Raw genomic sequence first — 18,257 nt, forward strand, 5'->3', positions numbered from 1 at the left:
GCAGACGCATGCGCGCTTAGAGCTCATTCACATCGTTGTACAGTGGAAACCATTGTAAAGCAATCATCCTCCAGTTAAAACCAAATGTGAAAATTATACAGACATTTTCTGTTGTGCAGAGGGTAGGTGCCTCTAATCACCATGTTATTCAAGTCAAGCATCGTTTAAAACAGTGACGTTGCTATTTTCCGTCGCTAAGCTGTAGCTGACTCTTAGAGACTCCATGGACTGCAGCACGCCAGGCTCCCCTGCCTTTCACCATCTCCCGGAGTTTGCTCAAACTCAAGCCCATAGAGTCGGTGATGCCATCCAACCATCTCAGCCTCCACTGCTCTCTCTCCTCTTGCTTTGAATCTTCAATCTTTCTTCAAGGTCTTTTCCAGTGGGTCAGTTCTTCACAAAGAAGAACTTCCAAAACATAGGAGCTTCAACTTCAGCATCAGTCCTTTCAATGAACATCAGGGTTGATTTCTTTTAGGATTGCCTAGTTGATCTCCTTGCTGTCCAAGATAGTGATGAGTGGAGAGTAACGTCATAACATTCCTGAAACTTTTTACTTAAAAAACATCTCCTAATGCTTTCTTTTTGATGTTACTTTGAAAAATAATAATATATTCCTGATAGCTCAGCTGGTAAAGAATCCGCCTGCAATGTAGGAGACCCCAGTTCTATTCCTGGGTCTGGAAGATCTGCTGGAGAAGGGATAGGCTACCCACTCCAGTATTCTTGGGCTTCCCTTATGGCTCAGCTGGTAAAGAATCTGCCTACAATGCGGGAGACCTGGGTTTAATCCCTGGGTTGGGAAGATCCCCTGGAGGTGGGAAAGGCTATCCACTCCAGTATTCTGGCCTGGAGATTTCCATGACTTGTACAAAGAGTCAGACACTACTGAATGATTTTCACTTTCCAGGATGAGAAAAATATACATTGTGAGTATCCTAGAAAAGGCCACTGTGTGTGCAACACTTTCCTAATTTATTTGACCACAGAATCCTTTTCTCTTACTATCTTCTGGAAATGATATTGAGAGGAACCCTTTCTTAGAAACATTGCTTGTACAAAATCACATCACACATTGATATCTTTCAGCAGCAATAGCTAACACTTAATTTTCCTTCTCACATATAAGGAATCTGTAACTTAGACATATCAAGTAACTTGGCCAAGATAACAAGCATATTCCTTGGCTTACAAGGAGCACTAAGTTTTCAAGCCTTCTTGTGAGATTTGAGATGTTTGCCCACAATACACTAGTCTAAAATGGGTTCCAAGGACAATAAAACATACTGATTCTAGACACATTAAGTCTCCAAAAACTCAGTACCTTCTGGAATTTATAGCTACCACCACCCCTTTTAATTTCATACCACCGTGAACCAAAGGCTCCTAAACACCTGCAAGTTCCTTAGGTCAGAAAGCAGAGCTACAGGAAGGACAAGTAGTGGGTACACGATTTTGAAACTGAGAAGATCAAGTCATCTGGTGGAACTTGAACATCTTCGGGTTCAATCTTATTGAGGAGGAGGAAGACTGGTTGATGATAGACCCTGCCCCAGAGGTCTGCTGGGAAGCACGCATGTCTGCAGAAACATGGCTTCTCACGGAGCTTGTGCACTTGGTTCTATTTTTTGCACTGCTGTACACACACATGCACACATGTGTTCATGCACACACACACACACACACACACACACTCCTCTGTGTATTCGTTCTCAGTCAGTTGATACTGGAGCCACTGCAAAGTATTAAAGATGCAACAAATGAATAAAAATACCATGGAAGAAGAAATTATAGCTTTTAATAGATAGAGACTGATTCAGTTCCATTCAGTTCAGCTGAGTCACTCAGTCCTGTCTGAGTCTTTGCAACCCCATGGATTGCAGCACACCAGGCCTCCCTGTCCATCACCAACTCCTGGAGTTTACTCAAACTCATGTCCATTGAGTCAGTGATGCCATCCAACCATCTCATCTGCCATCCCCTTCTTCTCCCACCTTCAATCTTTCCCAGCATCAGAGTCTTTTCAAATGAGTCAGCTCTTGCTATCAGGTGGCCAAAGGATTGGAGTTTCAGCTTCAGAATCAGTCCTTCCAATGAATATTCAAGACTGATTTCCCTTAGGATTGACTGGTTGGATCTCCTTGCAGTCCAAGGGACTCTCAAGAGTCTTCCCCAACACCACAGTTCAAAAGCATCAATTCTTTGGCGCTCAGTTTTCTTTATGGTCCAACTCTCGTATCTGTATGTGACTACTGGAAAAACCATAGGTCTTTGATTAGGTCTGTCTTGACTAGATGAACCTTTGTTGGCAAATTAATGTCTCTGCTTTTTAATATGCTGTCTAAGTTGGTCATAGCTTTTCTTCCAAGGAGCAAGTATTTTTTTAATTTCATGGCTGCAGTCATCATCTGCAGTGATTTTGGAGCCCCCCAAAATAAAGTCTCTCACTGTTTCCATTGTTTCCCTGTCTATTTGCCATGAAGTGATGGGACCAGATGCCATGATCATAGTTTTCTGGATGTTTGAGTTTCAATCCAACTTTTTCACTCTCCACTTTCACTTTCATCAAGAGGATCTTAATTCTTCTTCACCTTCTGCCATAATGGTGATATCATCTGTGTATTTGAGGTTGTTGATATTTCTCCCAGCAATCCTGATTCCAGCTTTTGCTTCATTCAGCCTGGCATTTCACATGATGTACTCTGCATATAAGTAAAATAAGCAGGGTGACAATATACAGCTTTGATGTACTCCTTTTCCAATTTGAAACCAGTCTTCTGTTCCATATTCAGTTCTAACTGTTGCTTCTTGACCTGCACACAGATTTCTCAGGAGGTACATCAGGTGGTCTGGTATCCCCATCTCTTTAAGAATTTTGAATAGTTGGTGATGATCCACACAGTCAAAGGCTTTGGCATAGTCAATAGAGCAGAACTTTCATGGACCTAACTCTGAATATCAACATTTGCCTATCCTAATTTAAGAAATTAAAATCCTAAATCAAAATCCTAAATCAAATCCTAAATTAAGAAATTAGGTCAAGTTAAAATAATCATATATCAAGGTTCACAATATCATAGCCTGAAAAATAAAGATGCTGAGGATGGTGAGGCCTGGCATACTTCGATCCAAGGGGTCACAAAGAGTCAGACACGACTTGGTGACTGAACCACAACAATGAGTTAAGACATTCACGAAAAGACTTTGAGATAACGTTTGGATGAGTTTTGCTTCCATTTTCATGTGGAAAACGTTATCAAAATAAAGTTTTGACTGGCAGAGATAGTTGCTTGTCACTGAATTAATCAATGAGCTTCTACCATATGCCACCCCTGGTGTGTGTGTGTAGGACTGGGCTACAGTGATGGTGGTAATGTTACATACAGTGGCTATCATAGTAGGTGCTCATAATACCCCACTCAAGAAATGAATGTCTAGAAATTCTGGAACAGCCCTGCCTCTAGTACCTCCTGAGGGCCCACTGCATTCAGCAACACCTGAATCTCATTAGAAATGCAGCGCTTGGGTCCCATCTGAGACTTGGAGAAGGAGAATTTCTAGGGCAGAGCCCAGGATTTGGTGCTGGCATCCACTGCTTCTCCTACCATGTACAATCAGGGTAAGTTATTTAGATACGAATTTATTTATTTTAATTGGAGGTTAATTACTTTACAATATTGTATTGGTTTTGCCATACATCAACATGAAATGCTTTTTAAAGTTTTTTATATTGGAGTCTGATTTCCAGTGTCGTGTTCATTTCAGGTATACTGCAAAGTGATTCAGTTATATGTACACATGTATGTCTTCTTTTTCACATTATTTTCCCATTTCGGTTATTGCAGAATATTGAGCAGTCGGCTGTGCTATACAGCAGGTCCTTGTCGGCCGTCTCTTTTATACATAGCCCTGGGCGCGTGTCCGCGTCAAGCTCTCAGTCCATCGCTCACCTGACCTTTCCTTATGGAAGCCATAAATTTGCTTTCTAAGTCTGTGGCTGTTTCTTTTTCATAAGTAAGTTCATTTGTACCCTTTTTTTAAGATTCCGCAGGTACGGGATATCCTTTGAAGCTTGGCTTTCTTTGTCTGATTGTTTCACTTAATATGATGGTTTCCAGGCCCGACCATGCTGCTGCAGATGGCATCATTCATTCTTCTTAATGGCTGAGTAATATTCTGTTGTGTATGTATACAGCATATTGTTTTTAAATAGGGTATAGTTGCTTGCAAAGTTGTGCTGGTTCCTGCTGTACAATGAAGTGAGTCAGCGGTGTGAACACGTGGATCTCATCCCTTGTGGTCCCCCTCCTGCTCTTCCCCATCCCACCGTCAAGGTCACCACACCGCACTGAGCCGAGGGCCCTGCAGGACACAGCAGCTTCCCGCTAGCTATCTACTGTGCACCAATTATTAGAGAAATGCAGATCAAAGTCAGAATGGCCATCATCACAAAATCTACAAATAATAAGTGCTAGAGAGGGCATCCGGGAAAGGAAAGCCTCTTGCCCTGTCGATGGGAATGTGAACGGGCGCAGCCATTATGGAGAACAGCACGGAGGCTCCAAAAAGGACTAAGACCAGAGCTAGCATACGATCCAGCAATCCCCCTGACGGGCAGATACTCTGGGAAAACCGTCGCTCAGAGAGACATGCACTTCAAGGTTCATTGCAGCTCTATTTACAACAGCCAGGATATGAAAGCAACCTAAATGTCTGTCAACAGAGGAGCAGATAAAAAGGACATGGTGCATATCTACAGTGGAATAGCACTCAGCTACAAAATCTTCTGTATAACCACGTCTTCTTTATCCATTCCTCCATCAAGGGATGTTTAGTTTGCTTCCATACATTTTCCCAACCAAGGCTTGTGTAAACCCAGACTCCCCCCAGCTTTGGAGGTGTCTAATTTCAGGCCTTCTCTGTTGAGTATGCCCAATGTTTTTGTCTGACCATCTCCTTCCAGTGGCGCCAGGCAGGTCTCTGTGAGTCCAGTTTGTAAGCAAACCTAGAAGCTTGGGACCCAATACCATGCTCTCCTCCTGCGCTTCCAGTCTGCACGCGGTGGTGGTTCCCTGCCGACGCTAACCTCTGGGCTCTCGCATCGTCCCCTGTTCGGCTGGGCGCCACTGTCAGCTGTCTGTCTCATTCTCTGTCTTAGATTCTTCTGTTTGTAAATACCTGGGCTGATCTTTCTTCTTCCGGGCGTCACCAGTGGATAACGTGCTCAGTGATTTTTCTTCTCCCGGGCATCACCAGTGGATAACGTGTTGGGTGGTCTCTCTTCTTCCAGGCGTCACCAGTGGGTAACGTGCTGGGTGATCTTTCTTCTTCCGGGCGTCACCAGTGGATAAAGTGCTCGGTGATCTTGCTTCTTCCAGGCGTCACCAGTGGGTAATGTGCTCGGTGATTTTCTATATTCTTTTCCATTTTGTCTGCTCTTCTGGTTAAGAATTTTAAAAAAGCTGGACTTCCATGTGGATCTTTTCAAATCCTGACTACGACTTCCTATCTGTGTGATATGTATCTCCCTATCTTGTTTCTTTCTGAGCCAGTTTCTTCAACTGTAAAATAGGAATAACGTTCTCTACATCTTAAGATATGCAAGTACAGTAGTTTAGCTCACCAAATTTAGAGACACGGTGCAGAGCACAAATCTTAGTTCCATCCCTTTCTAGCCACGTGACTTAAGCAAGAGATCTGTGAGCTTCAGTTTCCTGCATAAGACATGACTAATTAATCATGATGGCATGATCACTCACCTAGAGCCTGACATCCTGGAATGTGAAGTCAAGTGGGCCTTAGAAAGCATCACTATGAACAAAGCTAGTGAGGGTGATGAAATTCCAGTGGAGCTATTTTAAATCCTGAAAGATGATGCTGTGGAAGTGTACTCAATATGCCAGCAAATTTGGAAAACTCAGCAGTGGCCACAGGACTGGAAAAGGTCAGTGTTCATTCCAATCCCAAAGAAAGGCAATGCCAAAGAATGCTCAAACTACCACACAATTGCACTCATCTCACACTCTAGTAAAGTAATGCTCAAAATTCTCCAAGCCAGGCTTTAGCAATATGTGAACCATGAACTTCCAGATGTTCAAGCTGGTTTTAGAAAAAGCAGAGGAACTGGAGATCAAATTGCCAACATCTGCTGGATCATTGAAAAAACAAGAGAGTTCCAGAAAAACATCTGCTTCTGCTTTATTGACTATGCCAAAGCCTTTGACTGTGTGGATCACAATAAACTGTTGAAAATCCTGAAAGGGATGGGAATACCAGACCACCCTATATGCAGGTCTGGAAACAACAGTTAGAACTGGACATGGAACAACAGACTGGTTCCACATAGGAAAAGGAGTACATCAAGGCTATATATTGGCACCTTGCTTATTTAACTTCTATGCAGAGTACATCATGAGAAATGCTGGACTGGAAGAAACACAAGCTGGAATCAAGATTGCCAGGAGAAATATCAATAACCTCAGATATGCAGATGACACCACCCTATGGCAGACAGTGAAGAGAAGCTAAAAAGCCTCTTGATGAAAGTGAAAGAGGAGAATGAAAAAGTTGGCTTAAAGCTTAACATTCAGAAAACGAAGATCATGGCATTAGGTCCCATCACTTCATGGGAAATAGATGGGGAAGCAGTGGAAACAGTGTCAGAATTCATTTTGGGGGGGGCTCCAAAATCACTGCAGATGGTGATTGCAGCCATGAAATTAAAAGATGCTGACTCCTTGGAAGGAAAGTTATGACCAACCTAGACAGCATATTAAAAAGCAGAGGCATTACTTTACCAACAAAGGTCCAGCTAGTCAAGGCTATGCTTTTTCCAGTGGTCATGTATGGATGTGAGAGTTGGACTGTGAAGAAAGCTGAGCGCCGAAGAATTGATGCTTTTGAACTGTGGTGTTGGAGAAGACTCTTGAGAGTCCCTTGGACTGCAAGGAGATCCAACCAGTCCATCCTAAAGGAGATCAGTCCTGGGTGTTCATTGGAAGGACTGATGCTAAAGCTGAAACTCAAATACTTTGGCCTCCTGATGTGAATAGTTGACTCATTGGAAAAGACTCTGATGCTGGGAGGGATTGGGGGCAGGAGGAGAAGGGAACACAGAGGATGAGATGGCTGGATGGCATCACTAACTCGATGGACATGAGTTTGAGCAAGTTCTGGGAGTTGGTGATGGACTGGGAGGCCTGGTGTGCTGCGATTCATGGGGTTGCAAAGAGTCAGACACAACTGAATGAGTGAACTTAACTGAATTATTCTGAAATTGTCATAAGGCTGTTTAGTTAACTAAATGAGAAAAATTCAAAACGTTTAATAGAGTATCTAAGTAAGTAAGTGAAAGTTGTGCAGTTGTGTCCGACTCTTTGCAACCTTATGGACTATAGAGTCCATGGAATTCTCCAGGCCAGCAGAATACTGGAGTGGGTAGCCTTTCCTTTCTCCAAGGGATCTTCCCAATCCAGGGATCAATCCCAGGTCTCCACCATTGCCGGCATTTTCTTTACCAGCTGAGACACAGGGGAGCCCAAGAATACTGGAGTAGTAGCCTGTCCCTTCTCCAGCCGGTCTTCCTGACCCAGGAATCGAACCCCGTTCGCCTGCATTGCAGGCGGATTCTTTACCAGCTAAGCCACAGGGAAGCCCCAGCAGAGTGTCTGGTATAAGATACTCAGTAGTGTTGTCACAGCCTTCAGAGTTTCTTTTTAATTTCTTTTAGTCAAGTATAGTCGATTTACAATGTTGTGCTAATTTCTGTTGTACAGTAAAGTGACTTAATTACACACACACACACACACACACATATATATATATATATATATATGTTCTTTTTCATATTCTTTTCTATTAAGGTTTCACAAGGGTGTTGAATATAGTTCACTGTGCTTTTCAGCAGGTCTCTGCTGTCTAACCACCCTATGTAAAACTTTGCATCTGTTAATCCCAAACGCCCAGTCCTCGCCTCCTCAGCCCCCTGTACCCTTTGGTAATCACAAGTTTGTTCTCTGTCTGTGAGTCTGTTTCTATTTCACAGATAGGTTTTATTTGTGTCATATTTTAGATTCCACATGTAAGTGATATCACGTGATATTTGTCTTTCTCTGTCTGACTTACTTTGCTTAGTGTGATAATCTCCAAGTCCATCCATATTGCTACGAATCATTCATCTAGATTACTATCATAGTTGTCATAATAATTGAAATCAGGGAGACCATTGCCCCCCTTTCCTTCTTTCTCTCTCTTTTTCACTTTTTAAAAAACATTTCCCTTCCCATTCCTACTTCCAAACTACTTGCAAACATTGTAACAAATTTGCTTTTAAAAAAACAACTTATTTCATAAAGCTTTCATTAAAGTTATTTCATAAAGCTTTCATTAAACTTATTTCATAAAGCTCTTTTCATAAGATTTTTAAATTAAGCAAAACAAAAGACAGCCTAACAGTGTCCACAAGGCCATTCATTATCCATAGTTCAAAGCAAACACTTGTCACTGTAGGGAAAAAAATGATCAATGGTACATGAAACAGCAGTGAGAGACAGTGAAGCTCAGCCACACGCAACAACACGGGAAAGTCTCACAATCATAATGAAGAGCAAAGGAAACCAGATGCAGAGAAAGACGCAGAGAGGAGTCCCTTCACCTAAAGCGCATATACAGGCAAACGGACCTGTGAGGTCAGACGTCAGAATAACAGCGGGGACTTGATGCCTAGAAAGGAGAGCATAGGGAGGCTGTGCGTGACGTCCAAGGCCAGCTTCTCCGTCTCTGCCTGCCTGTCTACCCCACAGGTATGTTCAGTGAAGATTCACGAAGCTGAACACGGATCTATGTTTCTCCACGTATGTTCGAATTCATAAAGACACACAAAGACACACAAAGGGCAGGGAAACTATTATTGCATCTAGCATTTCTTCTAGAAAAATGAACAGCCTAACAGGGGCTGCTTTCTTATGTTTATGACCATCAGATTCTTTTCACTTCTGATACTCTCAGTAGTTACAAAACACACTTCTAACTTGATTACAGGGCTAGCACAGCTTTCCCTGGAGAAGGAAATGGCCACCTGCTCCAGTGTTCTTGTCTGTATAACCCCGTGGACGGAGGAGTCTGGTGGGCTGCAGTCCAGGGGGTCACAGTCGGGCACCCCCGACCACAGTACAGCAGCAGTCCCTGCTTCCCCATTCCTCTTGTAGCACGAAATGGGACCAGTAGCAGCCTAGTAACCACACCTCACAGTTTCTGGGGGGAAATACAAATGGCACAAAATGACTGGAGTATTGAACAAAGCACCAACTTCAAGATGGCAACACACACACACACACACACACACACTCTCTCTCTGTTTCTAGTCACAGTTCTTTTGCTTGTTCACTAAAAGCCTTTTGAGAAATCACAAAATCTCTCTGCGCTTCATTTATAAAATAGGAATACTGATGTCACAAGGTCATTCACCCAGGGTTGCACGCAGGAACAAATGAGCCCCTGGGGAAGCCTTTTGAAAGGCAAATAGGCTGTAGGGACCCAAACATTAATATAAGGAATAAACATAGGTAGGAGAAGGCAATGGCACCCCACTCCAGTACTCTTGGCTGGAAAATCCCATGGATGGAGGAGCCTGGTGGGCTGCAGTCCATGGGGTCACTGAGGGTCAGACACAACTGAGCGACTTCACTTTCATTTTTCACTTTCATGCATTGGGGAAGGAAATGGCAACCCACTCCAGTGTTCTTGCCTGGAGGATCCCAGGGACGGGGGAGCCTGGTGGGCTGCCGTCTATGGGGTCGCACAGAGTCGGACACGACTGAAGCGACTTAGCAGCAGCAGCAGCAGCAAGGCTCCTTACAATGTGTTGACATCAGTTTGTTGTTTTTTTTTTTTTTCAAGGGAACACAACTTGATGCTAACACTCCTGTTGCTCCCTAATCTTATTCACCCTATGTGTCTAATTGAAATACAACTTCCTTTCTCTGTTTTAACGAATTCCCCTCCCTACTCGGAGGAAGCGTTACCATCCTGAGCTCTTGGCCTCCTGTGTGTGTGCTCAGTTGCTGAGTCATGTCAACTCTTTGCAACCCCATGGTCTGTAGCCCTCCAGGCTCCTCTGTCTGTAGGATTTTCTGGGCAAGAATACTGGCGTAGGTTGCCATTTCCTCCTCCAGGGAACTTCCCGACTCAGGGATCGAACTCCCATCTCTTGCGGCTCCTGCAGGGCAGGCAGAGTCTTTACCACGGAGTCGCCAGGCAAGCCCTTCTTGCCCTCCTAAATCAATAGAAATTGATCAGATGCCAGCTAAGAAATTCAGGCAAGGTTTTACTGGAGCCCCTGCCACAGCAGTGGAGAGCAAAGACAGGTAACAGGTGGCGGCAGGCTGGAGGAGGGTAGGTGGTCTGCCCACCCCTTAGGTGGTGCCCTGTGCAGAGGGCGTGCGCTGCACCCTGCCTTGCTCTGTGCTCATCAGAAGTGGCTGTTGGTTTTTTGTCTGTATCTTTTGTCCAGAATTTGCCCTAACTGCTCATGCAGAGTTATTTTCAGTCTCACATAACTTCTTTGTATTTTGTTGCTCAAGAAGAGGTGTGTCCAGGGCCAGGCACTGCAGCACTGGTCCCAGGTCTCAGGTCAGTCTCAGGAGGCCATTTTCCATGTGTATCTACATTCTCTGAGCATCTTAGGTGCACTTCCATTCAGGAATGGATAACTTAATATAATCCATTTTTCATGACCTGTTCCTATGACTTTCCTGGCATAAGAACTCCATTTTTTTATCCTAACAGACATCTAACAAAGCAAAAAACAGGGGGTTAATTATAAGTTGTATTGAGATGGTGTCAGAATTCCTCAGAGTATTACAAACACTTACCTGATTCAGTACATTCTAGTTTTTCTAATGCCTTCCCTGCTGGTTATGTGGTTTTAAAACATAGCAAATATCATGTATATTTCTTTTGCAGAAGGCATGGAATTGTGAACACTTGGCTCAACCTCAATAAACTCCCAAGGTGTGCATTAGGATGCAAGAAATCAAGTCGCCCCCACTGCACAAGCTTTTTGTTGAAGGGTAGAAAATGCTTGGAAACCCCTAGTTAGTGGAAATGTCATGGAAGTTATAATGCCCTTTGTAACAAAAAGAGTGAATCCAGTGGCATTTTGTAGCTTTCTTGAATTGTAATTGAATATTTTATTTCCTTTAAAAAATTATTTTGACCTTCATCTCCTGACTGTATGCCGTATTTAGGGTTGAATGGTTTAGAGAAATTGCAGTTTCACTGAGACTTGACTTACAGAGAATCAGAAACTCAAGAGTGTGGTCCCTTTGCTGAGATGGACCCGAGGTATAAACAGATGTCAGAGGCCAGTGCATAGGTAGGCTGGAATAAAAGTGCTCATCTTGGATAACATAGCTATGAAATGGGCTCTACTGTATGTATAAATTGAGTGACTTGGCAGGCTACGGTTCAAGAACTTGGTTATGTAATGAAGGCAGGGACAGAGGGCTGGAGTTCTATCCAGCTGTGATGCAAAGCCTGCACACATGTCCACTTCAGTCCAGCGAGTGCTTCAGCATCACTTTGTGGAAGTGATATTTGCATGGTGACTCCAGTTCGAGTAGCGATTTTGACTGCCCTTTCCCTGTCTCCCTTGGGCCTCCCTGGTGGCTCAGACAGTAAAGTGTCTGCCTGCAACGCAGGAGCCCCGGGTTCAATTCCTGGGTCGGGAAGATCCCCTGGAGAAGGAAATGGCAATCCACTCCAGCACTTTTGCCTGGAAAAGCCCATGGATGGAGGAGCCTGATAGGCTACAGTCCATGGGGTCGTGAAGAGTCGGACACGACTGAGAGACTTCACCTTCTTTCACTTTCCTGACTCCAGGAAGTTGCTTTGGCCATGACAGGCTTATGACAGGAAATTAATTCAGACTATTTCTGCCTTTGGTTCTGCCAGCCTTGCAGTGACGGCTCCAATCAAATTCAATCCTGGACAGTGGGTTCAAGGCAGGAAACCCCAGTGGTGGGTTACTCCCTCAGGGACAGCTGTACCATCCTCCAGAAAGAAAAGGTCTCCAGTGGTGGAAGGACAGTGCACGTAAGCTCCTGGATGCGGGCTCCTGAAACTGAAGGACATACACCTTTTGGAGAAGAGATATTTTGAGATAAAACTTGATTCTTTGAAATTTTAAAGTTTTCATATAATTTGTAGTTGATTTGCATAAATATTTCAAGTGTGTGCTTCAAACAAAGGAGTGTTCTCCATTTCATGTTTTTAGTAGTCTGTGTATGTTTATTATACCAGAATTATTAATTTGCTGTTCACAGGCTCCATATTCTCACTGACCTTTTATCTGTTTGATCTATTGACTCTAAGAAAGGTGTGTTGCAGTCTTACTCTGAATTTACATTAGAGGTATAAAAATTATAAATTATTATATTTTTCTTGGTGAATTGAAGCCTTTATCAATAGATAATTATTTTCTTTGTCATCAATAATTACTTTAAAATCTATTTTGTCTGATAATCAGATACTTAAACCAGTTTCCTTCTGGTTAACATTTGCCTAATTTTAGTCCATTCTTTTTTTTTTTTTCTATAAACTTCCTTATGTTTTATGCATTTTAATCCCATTTATCTTTTAACTAGTAAGTCTGTTTATGTCACTTTATATGTATACATTATTATTACATATAATATGATACCACCCACTCCAGTGCTCTTGCCTGGAAAGTCCCATGGATGGAGGAGCCTGGTGGGCTGCAGTCCGTGGGGTCACTGAGGGTCAGACATAACTGAGCAACTTCACTTTCACTTTTCACTTTCATGCATTGGGGAAGGAAATGGCAACCCACTCCAGTGTTGTTGCCTGGAGAATCCCAGGGATGGGGGAGCCTGGTGGGCTGCCGTCTATGGGGTCTCACAGAGTCGGACACGACTGAAGTGACTCAGCAGCAGCAGCATATACTATAAATATATTAATGTCTTACTATTAATATTTATTTTTCAAATTGTTTTATTTTTATTATTTTTATTACTCTTTTTCTTTTCACTGTTTATATTTTTGCTTATTATCTTAATACTTAATTTACAAATTTAAGAAAAGGAAAATAATATGTGATAAAATAATAAATGTGAAGATACAATCAACTCTTAAAAACTAAAAGAAATATTGGCAATTATAATTAGATTCAAGGGCTGACTTTTAGGGGGATAGAGGGTTGAACATATCTCTGATAAAACTCACCAAGAAAAAGAGAATTCACAAAAGGAATGTAACAATAAATACAGAAGGAATTTAAAAGTACAAGGGAATAATACTTTCAAATAAAGCTAAAAGGATTTCCATGAAGTAGACAATTTCCTTGGAAAATATATCATTCTAAAATTATTCTAAAAGAAACAGTGCTCTGAAAAATTATTAGTAATATACTTGGAAACTGAAAAGTTGTAAAATAATTATCTCCAAATAAGCCTTTGGTATCAGATCATTTTGTATTTTAAAGGAAAAGCCAATTTAATGTAATATAAAGTATATCAGCATATTTTAAAAGATAAAAAATATTAATTCATTTAATGTGGTGGCATTATTTTGATGCCAAAATCCAGAAATAATAGCAAAATAAAAGAGAAATAACCCTTTGTCCAGCTCCCTTATAAACACAGGGGCAGAAAAACATTCAACAGGAAATATTAATAGAATTCAAAAATATTTTAAAATAATTATTCATCCAGACCAAGCAAGATTTATTTTTAAAAAGGAAAGGCATTGTATTATTAAGAAATTTACTAAGAGAATACAATACATAAGAGAATCTGCAGTATAAGGAATATAAAACAATTATCTCAACAGAGGGTAAAAAGACATCCTGTAAACTTTCATGGCAACTATGGAAAATAGCTTTATCTATTTGTGGAACTGCAAGCGTAATGACTGACAATAAGAATACAAGTTACTTTTGGAAGATGAGAGTAGAGAGGTAACAAGAAACATTACCAAGGGTTCTGTATTAATAAAATCTTGAAAGCCAGAGGGTACCAGGGAAGAGCACTAAGCATAGGTGTAATCTGATTAGACTGATATTTATCAGGCTGACTCCAGCAGCACTGCAAGAGACAGACCACAGAGAAACCAACCAGAGGAAAACAAAAAGAAAACGAAGCAATTCGGTATAAGGAACTCCCATTAATGCACGAAAAGAATGCCTACATCTGAGCTGAACTAGTGGCCTGGGAATGGCATCGATAGAGACAGTAAGAGAGAGATGACAGCTGGGTTCACATGATGCTGTGATTTCATGGATGCGAAAGTAACTGAGATGGAAGAATCTGGTCTCATCTACCGTTGGGTAGACGGTGGGGGCACTCACAGGGCTGGGAAGAATCAGGGGAGCCTTGGGGGCAGCTGGATGCCATTTGGGGCAATGTGGCAGCTCATTGGCAGCAGGAAAAGCCTGGGGGAAGCAGACATTTATGAGGAAAAGAGACAGAGCTTGTAAGGATTCGGGAGGGAAACTAGCAAACATACAGATGCAGGCGCTGACACACAAGACTGGATCATCAAATCTGCTGCTGCTGCTGAGTCGCTTCAGTCATGTCCGACGCTGTGTGACCCCAGAGATGGTAGCCCACCAGGCTCCGCCATCCCAGGGATTCTCCAGGCAAGAACACTGGAGTGGGTTGCTATTTCCTTCTCCAATGCATGAAAGTGAAAAGTGAAAGGGAAGTCGCTCAGTCGTGTCCGACTCTTTGCGACCCCATGGACTGCAGCCTACCAGGCTCCTCCGTCCATGGGATTTTCCAGGCAAGAGTACTGGAGTGGGGTGCCATTGCCTTCTCCAGGATTATCAAGTCTAGCTGACACCAGTTAGTGATTTTTCCCAAGATCAGGCTTTACAAATAATCTGAAGGTTCAATCAAAGAGGAGTCACAGGGAATGCAGGGAGACACCTGTAATATTGAAGGTATCTCCATGGTTACATCCTTCCCATGACGGACATCAGCTCCAAGAACTCCAAATGATTTATGAAGGTTATCTCACACAGTGTGCAAAGTTTAGATTATAAACATTCCCATTTTTTATCTCAAATGGCCCACTAGTTATGTGATATTTTCCGCTAGCCATCTATCTAGATTTTAAACTTGATCCATAGCAATTGCAAATCAGGAACATCCTGTTAAAAACATTTTATAAGTAAGGATTCTCTTCTTAGTAAATATCATTAGTCTATTTGGCAAGCAGTCTGCTTATCATGTTTTCATGACTCGGCAAGTTGATCCACCTTATTTCCTTCCTGAGTATCCCACCTGCCTTCCTGGTAATGGAGAAAGGATGGAAGACAGGTAAAATGCTTTAATTTTTTCTTTTTCACTGAATAGGTCAATGGAAGGTAGGATCAACAAAGGAGGCAATTTAATAGTGCCATATGTTGTTCTTTTTAATTGAATAATAATTAGATTATTGGTTCCCTTGGCGACCTCAATTTCATAGTAAAATCCAGAAAACTTACAATCTGCTATGAATTGACATAAGCAGAAAATAAGAATACTGAAATATGGGTTTTTTAAGTCTGTTAAAAGAATGAGAAATAGGAACATAGAAGGGAAGGCAAAATCAATAAATCTTTAGGTGGGTCAGATGCAAGTTTAGTTATTTTATGCTAAAAAATAAGGAATCTAGTAGAGAGGAAATTAGGAAAAGACAAGAAAAGAGAGGGATCATTATTACTTTGCATAAGAGAGTCATTCATACAGTGAATGAGGGAATTGCTAGAGAAAAATTCAGGACTGTCTACGTTGGAGATCATCCGTTTCACCATAAACCTTTGCTAGCCTGGGCAGCAGATAATTATACTTTTTAAAATATAGCATGTGTCGAGAGGAGGGCAAGTTCAGACACATACTTTGATTGACTTGAGACAGCCGAGACAGCCCAGTCAGAAAAGATTCCCAGTTGACTCCTGTGCACAGTACTGAGCTCTGCAGACCACAGTCTCCTCATCTCACACTCCCAGCGTTCTTCTGAAACGCTTCTTTGTTTAAACTGTTCCAGAGTGACAAAGGTAGAAAACTTATAATCAGTGCATGGGCTTATCTAATAAATCAGTAAATTGTATAAATCTTGACTTCAAATCAGTTCAGTTCACTCGTTCAATCGTGTCTGACTCTTTGGGACCCCATGAATCGCAGCACGCCAGGCCTCCCTGTCCATCACCAACTCCCAGAACTTGCTCAAACTCATGTCCATCGTCTTGTGATGCCATCCAACATCTCATCTTCTGTCGTCACCTTCTCCTCCCTCCTTCAATCTTTCCCAGCATCAGCGTCTTTTGCAATGATTCAGTTCTTCACATAAGGTGGCCAGAGTATTGCAGTTTCAGCTTTACCATCAGTCCCTCTAATGAACACCCAGGACTGATCTCCTTCAGAATGGACTGGTTGGATCTCCTTGCAGTCCAAGGGACTCTCAAGAGTCTTCTCCAACACCACAGTTCAAAAGAATCAATTCTTTGGCATTCAGCTTTCTTTATAGTCCAACTCTCACATCCATACATGACTACTGGGAAAACCATAGCTTTGACTAGACGGATCTTTGTTGGCAAAATAATGTCTCTGCTTTCTAATATGCTGTCTAGGTTTGTCACAATTTTTCTTCCAAGAAGCATATGTCTTTTAATTTTATGGCTGCAGTCACCATCTGCAGTGATTCTGGAGCCCAAGAAAATAAAACCCGTCACTATTTCCACTTTTTCCCCCATCTATGTGCCATGAAGTGATGGGACAAGATGCCATGATCTTCGTTTTTTGAATGTTGAGTCTTAAGCCAACTTTTAAACTCTCCTCTTTCACTTTCATCAAGAGGCCCTTTAGTTTTTCTTTGCTTTCTGCCGTAAGAGTGGTGTCATCTGCATATCTGAGGTTATTGATATTTCTCCCAGCAACCTTGATTTCAGCTTGAGTTTCATTCAGCCTGGCATTTCTCATGATGTACTCTGCATATAAGTTAAATAAGCAGGGTGACAATATACAGCCTTGATGTACTCCTTTCACAATTTGGAACCATTCCATTGTTCTGTGTACAGTTCTAACTGCTGCTTCTTGACCTACACACAGATTTCTCAGGAGGCTGGTAAGGTGGTCTGGAATTCCCATCTCTTTAAGAATTTTCCACAGTTTGTGGTGATCCGCACAGTCAAAGGCTTTGGCATAGTCAATAAAGCAGAAATGGGAAAGTTTTTCTGGGACTCTCTTGCCTTTTTGATTATCCAACAGATATTGGCCATTTGATTTCTGGTTCCTCTACCTTTTCTAAATCCAGCTTGAACATCTGGCAGTTCTTGCTTCTTGTACTGTTGAAGCCTGGCTTGGAGATTTTTGAGCATTACTTTACTTGTGTGTGAGATGAGTGTAATTGTACAGTAGTTTGAACATTCTTTGGCATTGCCTTTTCTGAATATTGGAATGAAAACTGACCTTTTCCAGTCCTGTGGCCACTGCTGAGTTTTCAATATCATATTCTATTTCCAGATACTTTATTTTAGTATGAATCTGAAATTGTGGTCACCATACACGTAATGTAGAATGAGAATATATTAAGCCATATGACTCCTAATTTCACTCCATTCTATTTCTGGTAAAATGTTGAGCATTCCATAAGAAACTGAGAGACTAATTTTTCAAACAATCCAGTTAATTCTTTAAAGATAGTTTAAACTTGTATGGCATTTTTTACCATACAAATCATTCCAAACTTGAAAGGAAACAGAAAAGACTCCAAATAGCCAAAGCAACCTTAAGAAAGAAAGGCAAAACAGTGAATATTCACTCTCTCTGATTTCAAACTATACTACAAAGCTACTGTGAAAAAGCAACATGGTTCTGATGCAGAAACTGACACACAGATCAATGGAACAGAACAGAAAGCTGAGGAATAAACCCACACACTTTTGTGAACAATTAATCTACAACAATGGAGGCAAGAATAAACGACAGGGAAAAGAAAGTCTCTACAAAAAATGGTGTTGAGAAAACTGGACAGCAGCCTGCAAAAGAATCAACCTGGCCTAATTTCTTGCATCATAAAGAAGAATAAACTCAAAATGGTTAAATACTTAAATGTGAGACCTGAACCCATAAAACTCTAGAAGAAAACAGGCAGTGTGCTCCCTGACATCAGTCTCAGCAATATTTAATAGGTGTGTCTCCTCAGGCAAGGGAAACAAAAGTGAAAACAACAAGCGGGACTACACCACACTGCAAAGG

The sequence above is a fragment of the Ovis canadensis genome, chromosome 26 (genome assembly GCF_042477335.2).
Source record: "Ovis canadensis isolate MfBH-ARS-UI-01 breed Bighorn chromosome 26, ARS-UI_OviCan_v2, whole genome shotgun sequence".
NCBI classification, from domain to species: domain Eukaryota; kingdom Metazoa; phylum Chordata; class Mammalia; order Artiodactyla; family Bovidae; genus Ovis; species Ovis canadensis.